Raw genomic sequence first — 12,630 nt, forward strand, 5'->3', positions numbered from 1 at the left:
AGATTCAAAATGTTAATAGTTTGGCCATACATTTTGGAAAGTTATCAAAACATCTCTGTAAATATGATTTTTTGTACAGAAAAGTTGTAAACTGAAGTGCATTTTTCAGAAACGACCGAAGAACCTGAAATAAATATTACCTGCCAGTCATTATTTAATTACATATATTTTTCATTTGCAGTAATTCTCTCTCCAAGCGTGCTTAAATATCCAAACCCTTATAAGTAATTAATGCGATATGATATTGTAATTAGGAATGAGGTTCTCCTTTTATTCTGAACAATGAGTCTAATAACTAATGATTCCTTTCAAAAAGAAAAGGACACTTATATCGTCTATCTATTGTGGATGGGGGATTTCACTTTCAGATTCTTTATGGTAAGTGACTAAAAGAAAGAAGAGAAGATGGAAGTAATATAACTGTGCAGATTTTAACATCTTATTTCTTGGATAGAATAACAACAAAAATTCTAATATTGGTATCATATTAGTTCCAAATGAATATTTTTCTCAGAAAGAAATAATTTTCCCCTAAATGTTAACAGTGTGTTACTTTCGACAAACTGATAAGGAATGATTTATTCCTTTGCAGTTTTGAAATAAAATGGATGGTTTTCTTGCAAATTAATAAAACGATTAACACGTCATACCGGTATTGTTATTTCCTACCACCTGGGATTTCACTATTTTCCAGGATATTATCACTATGGTGATAGAAATTTGTTACCTAAGCGATAGCCAGCAGTAACAAAACTCTTTTGAGGCTTAGCCTACCCAAAAAAATTTGAGTTATTATACCTAGGCCTATAAGTTCATAATAACGATGTATTTGTAACACTTGGTTTAATTCCAATTCTTCCGCATATTAAGTTCACTGTTGGCAGTAATTCCAGGATTATGAATTCAGTGTGAAGCTTGTGGCAGAAGCCTCTAAAGTCATGGCTACGACCTTGACTTGCAAGATTGCGGGGGAACTGGGAAGGTGTATTGATTCGCTACATTTCTGTATAAAATGAGACTAGTCTTATGTCACAATAATACATCACGCTATATTAGTGTTCTGTGAATGAGCTGCTTTGTTAAGTGTTAGTTTAATTAAAAGTGCATGCGTGTGTGTGTTACATATTAATTTTTTGTAAAATGGCTCATAATAAAAGGACAGTGAGGTCATTATTTGTAGAATTAAAAGAGAAATAATTTTACTTGGACATACGAAACAAAATGTGCTTACAAAGATGGGAGATCGACATCAAATTTACATATTAAAATAACGGCTGAAGAAAGACAAAATAGAAAATTTCAGTTGTCATGATATAAGAAATATCCTTGGCAAGCAGTGTGCTCTGAGATAAATAAGTTATAAGTTACTGTTACACCTGTATTCTGTTTGGAGTTGAAAATGAGTGGTCATCATCATCTTGTGGGGTTTGTGTCTCAAAAAATATTTTGATAGAAAAACCGAGAAACATCTGCTGTATAAAAAAAATATAAGATAAGCAGATTTTTTTCCAGTCTACCCAGTAGCCCTACAGGTATTTACAACTTAGCTCCGCCACTGATAGCCAGCATCCAGATTACTGCATATGGTACAGTACCGTATTTAAAGAAGAAAGTATCTATTGTTAGGCGTTCAAAAGATTGCAAGCCTAAGGAATTTGATCTAAAATGGCCTACCTTTTCTCTACCTAGGAGTCAACTCTAAAATGCAAAAAATTAGCAAAAGTTAATTCTGTATTGTCTCATGTCATAGCATTGTTGCCTAAGGCTAATTCGAGCCCTCCTGGAGGATTATTTTATGAAAATTTCGACCGAGTATGGGATCACTGTCCACCTAGCATCATGATGAATTTGGAAAATTACGATAGGCAGCAAAATCTGCTATAACATTGGGAGGAGGTGGATATCGTGTTAACCATACGATATCTCATTTTGGTTGGATGATCATTCAACTCTGCTGAGGCATGTGCAAGTGAAGCCAGCAGCTGGTTAGTCGGATTTGACCCTTCATGAGCTGTTGTTCCACGGATTTAATTTTAATCTTATGGTACAATGTTACGAGTATTTTTGTAAATATTTTTCATAAGATATAATCACTAAAGCGTTTTCAGAATAAGAAGGCATATAAGGCGGAGCTAGTTCAGGCCGGTCTATCTCGACTAGCCAGTAACAGTGAAGCAGTGTTGCCCAGTTAAATCGTCGCGTATTAATTTCTTTCTTACGCGCACAATATTTATGGCTAGGAATAAATTTTAATCTGTGCCATTCGATAAAGCTACGAATTCTGAACTCGACAGTACAAGAATGGCAATTGTGTGTCAACTGGTTCGCGTGTTATCGCTTTAAGACTAAACAGAGATATCCAACCTACAATATACAGCATATTTTGCTCTGGAGTCCCTCTCTGTAAACGAAGATAGATAATGTTTATTTTCAAATTCAGATGTGGGTTGTTTTCTCTTGTGTACTGTGTAACTTACCGTAACAAGCTAAATATATTAACTTATCATAACGAAAACGTGGTATTGTACCACGAACTCAAATAAATATAAAAGAAAGAAAAGAAAGCCTAAAATAAAAAAATATAGAATTAATATCTCTACCCAAAAAAATAATACAAAATAATATTCTCATAAATAAAATACTGGCATATTCAGCCAAAAAAATTAATGCAAAACCACCTCTTCTATATTCAACATTAAAACCCGAAACCAACTCCGATTCACCCTCTTGAAGGCATTGCAAGTGGCTCTGGTGTTTCATCTGTTATACGCAAAAGGATAGTTCTGCTCTCAAAGACGAGGAGTATTGTATTTTCTGTAAATACTGCTTATGATGCAGTGCGTGTCAGTTTTTCACAAACAAAGAATCTGACTGCAGAGGCGTGTGGTTTAGAAGTACATACTTTATCTTGTATTCTCGGATAGGGCAAAGAAACAATTCAAATAGGTGGTATAGCAGTATTTACCTCTCCTGGAAAATAACGCAAAACAAACGTGTTAATTATTTGGACGATTTTCAGAACCGTGCATTACTTCATCGTACGATATTTTAAATAGACTATAGTAGTAGTAGTAGTATGTATTAGCAGTGCCATTATAGAACGTGGAAAGCAAGAAGAAAGCTGAGAATAACCACAGATACGATTTTCACTTTTCATTGGAATATTATACATGGTATAAGACGAAATATTGCTTAAACGTATGAGATATTTGGTTGATATTGTAAACATAAACACTCTTACCTCTTTTTCGATGAGTTATACGAAGAGTATTAACAACATTCTTCCTTAAGAGCATTAAAAAACTTTATTAGATAAGCAATTTAATTACATTTCACTTTTAAAATAAATACAGGTATGCTAGAAACGAGAAGATTTGACAATTCCAAAACTCAATTTCTATTTTAAAAACCTCGTGTTATATATAATATATTACATTTTATACGTTTTTCTAATATACAAATTTACCTTCAATATATTAACGATATTATTGGGTAACGGTTTTCACATTCACTTCTATATAACTACCTTCGCTCGTAGGATATGCCACAGGCCAGAGTGATACAACACAGAACCCTGGACCTCTAGGTAGGTATAAGCCCGAGGATTAAATTAAATTAGGTAGGCTTGATTTAACAAAGTAAAAGAAAGTACACTTCAATTTCAATATGAGTACTGAATTAGACCTACATATGAACAGATATGCTTATATTCTTATAGCCGGATTATTAGCCAGAATATAGAACCCTGGACCTCTAGATACGTAAAAGTTAGAGAATAAAATTAAATTAGATAGACTTAGTTTTACAGAGAAAAATAAAATAATCTACAGTTTCAGTATGAATACTGAATTATGTATGAACACATAATTATTATGCTTACATTGCATTATGCCAGATTCGTAACCAGACCCTAAGTAAGGTATAAGCTAGAGAATTAAATTAAATTATATAGGCTTCATTTAGCAGAGGAAAAATAAAATACTTTCCAACTTCAATATCGATACTAAATTACGTATCTACAGATATGTTTACGTTTTATTATCGCTAGATTCGTAGGCTGCCTCTACAAACAAACTCTATCTCATCTTTCCTCTGGAGAAATAAACAATAATAAACTGAGCACTGCTGTACAAAGAAGTCTGAACATTTGGGTAAAGTTTCTCGCCCTCAATTTTTTCAGGAGAGAATTTCCACATGTCAGATAGTGCAATACAATATGCAGCATTCTTTTTTTTAATTAAGACATTCTTCGTCTGACATTAGCAAAGTAAATTTCTACATATCTGTCACTTTATTTCGCAAGTTAGTGACTTCAAGATCTACTGATCTGTGAAGCGAAGAATAATAAAAATTGGGATGAAAATTACTTCAGTAAGAGTAATTATATTTAAACATTACACACAGTGAAGGAACAAGTTTCGACCCGTCCGCTCGCTGTACCCATCAGCGACTGATACTGATATTTTCTGTCCTTATCTGTTGTCTCTGTCTTCCACGTCTCGTACACCGTGCTCCGTGTGACAACGCTGTACTGCTGCTAGCACTCGATTGGCGTAGGCCATATGCCTTCTTATTCTGAAAGCGCTATAGTGCTCTCTAACTTCACGGTGTTCATTTTCCTACGCAAAACTATGATTTATTTGTTACTTCACTATTCTTCAGGGAAAATTAATATTGGATTGGCAATCCTGATCCATATTTACTTAAATTGTAATCCAGAGTAGCCAACTTAGGGGATTTTTCCTTAAATGTAGGATATTTCAAAGTCTGCAGTCAGTGTCGGTTACTCTATTTGAGCACGTAAACCCTCAGTAAAAATGTAGTAGAATAGTATTCAACAAATAAATAATTATATATATATATATATATAATATTACAATAATAGAAAAAGAACGTCGTAGAATCATTTGTTTCCGAGCACTCTAAGAGAAAGTATAAAAATTCTTGGACTGTGTCAGAAAGATTGCATTTGTTATTTGCTGAGCATGTGCCGTGTGAGCACATGCCATTTGTGCTCGGGCATTCTGCGAGGATGGCTACGGTCCGTTCCAAGTATCTGTGGAGTAGAAAGACGAAACGACCTCTGCGCAAGTGGTCTAGGGGCTAGGGTCAATGACTGCTCTAGTGGGAGGTAGTGCATGAACGAAGTGAGCAATCGCTCGCAGGAGGGGATAATTTCTATTTGAACTCTACCTTTTTTTACCATGAGCATCTTACTCCTTAGCAGACTCGAGCTCATGCTGCCCGCAATACACTCCAGCAAAGATAGACTCCGTCCTCATATGCACGAAGTTACTCCACAGAACCCTGGAACGGACTGTAGTAAAGTTAGCAAGTTGAAAAACTGCTATTTTCTTATCATTGGATAAGAAGTTAGAATTAAAACAAAGCAGTAGACCAATATCTCAGCTCAATATCATGCAGGCAATAAAATCCAAAAAAACAGAGATTTTAGAAGAGAATTTTAGTGTGCTGTTCATGAAAGAAATGCATGGATTTGTGGCGACCAATCGTTTGTACTATTTTTCAAGCTTGTTATTTGAGAAAGAAGGTGGTAAACCTAATTGGGTAAATTAATATTAGAGGAGAAAAATTCGCTCTGGCGCAGGGGATCGAACCCGGGTCCTTGGTTCTACGTACCAAGCGCTTTCACCATTGAACTACGCCGAAGTTCAATCCACAGCACCGGATCGAACCTCTCTCCTCCAGTGTTTTTCCCTTTGTGGCCTGACTCCAAGTTGGGCATGTATGTTGACATTTTTATATTAAATCAACTGCCATTATACTAGGAGCGCACTCAGTTGAGTGACTTGGTGGCCGGGATTCCACAGTAATACGCACAGTTGTTCGAAGAAACTGCGTAAAGATTATTATTTTTATTTTTGGTTCTACAGAATACAGACCGATTATTTAGCCCTGACAGCTCAGCGACGCGAAAGAGGGGAAGTGCTAGGAATAGTGGGGAAAGTTCCGGAGTAGAGATAAGGGCGAGCGGTCGGTAAAGGAATGCAGTACAGCTTAACTGTACTGGAAAAACAACGCTATACCGCATGCGTGACATCCGATCGCTCTGACTCCAGGCGACAGACTCCCTTGGCGTAACTTAATGGACTCGCCTGACCCAAGTGCACATTCCCGGTGACTGTCAGGACTAAATAATCGTACTGTACATCTGTTATGAACTCCTTCCATTGTTCTGGTACAATTTCCTTTTCCAAATACCAAGTACGTACAGTGTAAGCTGATAAATTTTGCTAGATATGGCGCTTGTATTCTACTGGAATTTGATCAATACCTGGAGACATGCTTTTTTCAGCTTTCCTATCATAATTTCGACTTCAGAAAGTGTGGGTTTGGGTATAAATGACTCAGCAGTTTGTATTTTGAATTTTGTCCCGATCATTTCTATTTTGCCTATGTACATTTGTAATTGCCCAAAATGATTATTCCATCTGTTCAAGATTGAATGAGAATCTGCAAGCATTAAATGCTTATACTGGCCGTTTAATTGGTTATTATAAACATTTAAAAGTTATGTTAATGAAGATTATACTGGTGACAGACTACAGTCACAGTCTAAGACCTAATCGGGATCGGGTTTGTAGCACAGTCTAAGACATACAGTCACGAAACTTCAACACTTTTTCTGCCAACATTCGCGACACTAGCGCCCAAGCGGCAGGCAAGGCACTGGCCATAGTCTCGTTCAGCCAGCACGTGCTTTAAAGCGATGCGAGATGTTATAATAACGTTTTAATCATACATCGGAATAAAGGCAATGTGTGCAATGACGAAAATTGCAGTAACAACAAGTTTAAATCTCCGAATTTGTCGTTCTTCAGATTCCCTAAAGACCATGAGAAAATCATAACTCAGGAATAACCAATAATCCACGTTGTAGGTAGCCTACGTATTGTGTTCTATAAAACATTATTATTACTTATCAGTTACCTATTTGTATGTCAGGAAGGAGAGTTTAAATAAAAACAAAGTAAATACCTGTTACAGTATATTTTTTTTGTAGAAATCATATGTGTAAATGTGTAACCATTCCGATTTTGGATAATGTATCTACAGTTTTTAATGCAAGTAATTCCATACTTTTTGTATTCGTGTTTTTTTTTCTATATATTTTTTTTTCAAAAGTTGAACGTTATATTGCATTCAAGTAGGGATCATGGTGTTAATTTTTCAAGAATTCATGGAGTATTGTAATCCTTTTGCAAAATATTCACTTCTTGAATAAATCCAGACTGTGTCGATAGATTTCTGATGTGTTGGTGTAGATTCATGTGGCAGACGTATTAAGTTCTCAAGAGCCTTTTTAAACTTAATATAAAAAGCAATCTTTTCTGTAATAATTTGCATGATTGCTATTGGTGTTGATTTTACATTCCCAGTGATTATTTGAGCTGTTCAGAGCAGAAGTGGTGTAAGTCAAAATTAGGTAATGAGATTTAAAGTAAATATTCTGTAAAATACAGCGCAAAGTAGCAATTAATATATCCTTCGTGCTATTCACTGACTACTAATAGTTTAAATAAATTCAATATTAACTGCTACTTTGCGCTGTATTTTAAAGAATATTTACTTTAACCCTCATTACCCATTTTGACTTACACCACTTCTGCTCTGAAAATAAAATTAGGCCTACATTTTCTGAGTTAATTGAAGTCACAATTTTTTCAACAAAATTGTGTGTTCATTTATTTGTTTTCACCTACGTCATATTAACAGTAAGGGCATGTAAATTACGTATTATATAGGTAGGATAAGTTAAAATTAGGCATTATGTGTGAAAACTGGAAATGTAATGTAAAATGCGGTAAACTTGCCATAAACATTTAAACCATAATATCAGCACTATTTGTCACTCAAAATAATAAAGGAAATGCCGGTTCTTAAGAAATGAAAAATAATAAACTTCATAAATCAATGTCTGTCATATTAAGGTTTAAATCTTCCCCTTTTTTATTTTCAAGTTTACCTCAGCGGCCGAGTTTACCCCAATTTGCGGAATGGAAAATAGTTAATTTCTCAGGAAATAGGGAGAGGCGTTCACCACGCAATGTAACCTACAATTTTGAAGCTACTAATTTTGACTCTTCTCACAGGAAATATAGAGTTCTAATGATTCATAAATATATTCAGGAATGAATTTAATTAACCATCCACGTACGAACAATTATATTATTTCAAACCATGATACGTGAACAGTTCCATGATTCAGTTGTAAGGAGCAGAAAGAATTACGTTTATTCTCAGCTTCTGAAACTTGTAGATTAACTGCGTGTGAAATTCTTCTAGGATTCTAAATTAAAATTAATAAGAATCATATACACTTACTGTATAGCATAAAAATATAAAACAAATTACGCAAAACCCGTTTTCTGATATGTTATCATATGTCGTGTGCACACTTTTAACTTGCCTGCCGCTAGAGGGCTACTGTCGCGCCAGCTGTCAAATGTTGGCATATTTTATACGTATGAGTTGCGTGACTGTATGTCTTAGACTGTGTTTGTAGTGTGTCACCGTCCCGATCGCGATCAGGAACTAAAGCCTGGTCACAGTATAGAGAACATATGTTCTCTATACTGTGGCCTGGTCGTTGCTTACGAGATTATACAAGCTGGCGCATAGAGCTTGAAAAACGAGTCTGAAGTGGTTCCCTCGTAATGCCAATTCCGCCGCTCGGAGCGCTGTTCTGCCCTATATATTCATAGCAGAACACTTAAAAGACATTGATATTTGGGATATTTAAAGGACTCATCATTGCTTATTAAATGCTTCGTACAATATTTTATGGACAATAGACGTAATTTGCAAACTTCTACTCCTCAATTATATTACAATAAAAGGCTGTCATTCTTGATATTAAAACATATTACATATAAACTGAGGGACTGTCTGCTCTGTACTTCAGTTCATACACCAAACATTTCCGGAAATAAATTAACTTGACATCTTACATATACGCACTATAGCCTACCCTTTTCACCTAATATTATTAATATTGTTATTAAATAAGATATTGCAACTAATTAAGGTGCTGCATTATCTTTAATTTCCTTGAATTCATAATTACGCATTTGCAAGAAGGCCTAACTTTTCCCTCTCTTTTTAAAAAAAATACGGACGTCACAATAACTGAGAAGTATAATTATTGCGCGATTTTTTCTTGCAGTGGTGAAAACATTTCTATAGGCCTACTGATTAATCTATTGAGCATAGTACGCTGTAGTATTTTAGTGCGTGTACGCCTACTTAGCTCTTGTAAAACGAAATTTTCACTTTCACTTTCAACGGAACACTCACTTATATTCAGTTCTTGTATCTTGCAGTAAATTATCCATTTGTGATCATCTTTCCAATATAACCTCCCATTGAAACGACCACTTAAAATCATGAGCTAGAATTTATTATTTTAAAAACATTTCCACGTACATACTGTTATAATTGTTATGAACCACAATACAAAAGACAACACTGTGAAATTGGATTAATTTACCAAGATCAACATCAATACCGGTAGTATAAAATCACATATAAGCCTAGGCTATATTATTTAATTACTTTATGGTATTAATTAGAAGAATTAATTTTGAAGAATTTACAAATATGCTGAAATAATTTATGACACCTCTTATAGAAATGTAAAAATATGTATGTACATTTTGAAACAATGGGTATAGCACCACTTGAAAATGTTGAGCATTTTAACAGTAACTTGTAAATTGTTCCATCACATTGTCTATAGTGTTCATTTATTGTAGCACTTTTAGAACGAACGTGATTCACATACATAAGAAGAAATGACGATGGAATGAGTCGAACACATACAGTTTTCTTTAATTTTTAGCAAATGATGAAGTTGAATATATACTGTTACTTCATATCCTAACATAAGTAGAGTTGCCACCATAGATGTAGCACCTGAAATGAATATAAAATAAATTAATGTATTGGTAATGATACAAGAATAAAAAGAAATTAGGCTAGACATAACCTCACAAAATTACAAACACATGCTAAAACAAAAACAAAAAACTTTACGTATCCGTATATAATAAAACTAGATATTCCAGATATAATTTGATTCACACGATAACCACCTCAGCCTATTTCGGCAGCAGCCATTATTAGTTACAGTTTGAGGTGCATTACCTAATCTCATACTAACCTTGTTAAGTTCTCTAACCTAATTCACTGATAATTACGTAACAATACACAGGTCTAAAATACAGACAAATACACATTAATTAGCTAATAAGTACAGCATGAAGATAATTCATTACTTTTGTCGGTATTTTCTAAAAGAGAAAGGGAAAACAGTAACAACATTATCTTCAATGTTTACATCACGTCGTTCACATTTTCATTAGGCCTATATCAGTAATGCTTGGTAAGTGAAACAATGCATGAAATTATTTTACATTTCGGGTCACATCATTCGAGAGTCGGAAAATGCAATTCGCCACTTTTAACATAGCATTGCTTGTTATATGAGAGAACTTTGACATTTACCTTAACCTATAAAGATACGACCTGTTGGTACAGAGTTCTTCACATAGCAAAACACAGACAATTTTCGAATATAACTTAGCAGAACAAACTTCAAATAACACTGTAATATGCTTGGCATATTTATAATATTCGTACTCAATCAGTAATGCACAATTAATCGAACTATTTTCACGATGCACAATGCTTTGTAATGGTACTATTCATCATTTCATAGGGCAGAGAGGCGAACCTAGCGGCAGAAATTGTCATGACTCACAGAGACCTACTCTCGATCGTGCTATGCGCCAGCTTGTATAATCCCGTAAGCAACGGGCCTGGTTCAGACGGAGCTGGCTCTTGTCCAAAGAGTTTGTAATCTTTTCACAGTTCAAATTGGAAAATCATCTGCTGTTTTATCTGTTGCCAACACTCATGGTCAAAAAGAAACTAAACCGTGAGTGGAAAACATCTGAAATCCTACATTAACAGTAGTAAATGTCGTAATAAAGTAATTAAGCCATAAGTGCAAAACAGCTAAAGTCGGATATTTAATTGTTGTTTCTTAGAAACTAAAGAATATAGAAAAAAGAAGTTTACTTGGAAAACAACGAACATGGCGACATGGTTTCGTTTTCAGTCAGTCTAGTATATACAGTCGCGAAGCTCAATACGTAGTAAATATGCAAACATTAGATAGTTGCTCACCACTAGGATCGCTAATATCGCCTCATTACAGGCAATGCAAAATAGTACAGTCACAGTCTATTGTTTCTAGCACCCTCAAAACTCAAGCTTCGTTACTGTATATAGTAGACTGTGGTTGAAATCAAAGACGTTGGTTGAAATATGCATCCATAGGTAGTTGCTGACCACCAGAATCGCTACTATCGCCTCATCACAGACACTTTTCCCAGTAGACGATAAAATGTATTGTACTTTCGATATCGTATTCTTTTAAAAACATTAACACCTTCCTTCCACTATTGAAATATAAAATACATAAGGTTTATATATTATTTTCATAAGGTATATATTACATTTTATAAACTCAACTTCCTGGATCTTTCGGAAGAAGGATAACTCTGACCTCTTTTTCTTACAATATTTATGTACGGTACCACAAACGTCTCCTTGCCCCATATTATTATTCAAATTATTTTATTTTAGCCATTTACAGTTATTACAACCGATAACGAACATTTCACAGTTTACACAACTTTTCACAACAAAGCGAAATACGCCTTTTCGATCTAGACCAGGCTGATTGTAGGCACTTTTTTCCAGTAGGTGTTGGCAACTCTGGTCCTTTTGGTAAGGCCCTAGATCATTATGATCTAGGCTATTAGCTATTAGACTGTGTCAGAGCCGTTGCTTACGAGATTACACAAGCTGGCGCATAGAGCTTGAAAAATGAGTCTGAAGTGGTTCCCTCGTAATGCCAAATCCGCCGCTCGGAGCGCTGTTCTGCCCTATATATTCATAGCAGAACACTTAAAAGACATTGACATTTGGGACATTTAAAGGACTCACCATTGCTTATTAAATGCTTCGTACAATATTTTATGGACAATAGACGTAATTTGCAAACTTCTACTCCTCAATTATATTACAATAAAAGGCTGTCATTCTTGATATTAAAACATATTACATATAAACTGAGGGACTGTCTGCTCTGTACTTCAGTTCATACACCAAACATTTCCGGAAATAAATTAACTTAACATCTTACATATACGCACTATAGCCTACCCTTTTCACCTAATATTATTAATATTGTTATTAAATAAGACATTGCAACTAATTAAGGTACTGCATTATCTTTAATTTCCTTGAATTCATAATTAAGCATTTGCAAGAAGGCGTAACTTTTCCCTCTCTTTAAAAAAATACGAACGTCACAATAATTGAGAAGTATAATTATTACGCGATTTTTTCTTGCAGTGGTGAAAACATTTCTATAGGCCTATTGATTAATCTATTGAGCATAGTAATAGTAAACGCTGTAGTATTCTTTTCTGAAGCCAAGATTTTCGCAAGAACTGAAGTGCGACACATGTAAAGATGAGGAAATGTCCCTCTTTCTTTTGGGAAAACTTGTGAAGCCACTACTGGACAATATTGCCA

Source organism: Periplaneta americana, chromosome 17 (genome assembly GCF_040183065.1).
Source record: "Periplaneta americana isolate PAMFEO1 chromosome 17, P.americana_PAMFEO1_priV1, whole genome shotgun sequence".
Taxonomy (NCBI): domain Eukaryota; kingdom Metazoa; phylum Arthropoda; class Insecta; order Blattodea; family Blattidae; genus Periplaneta; species Periplaneta americana.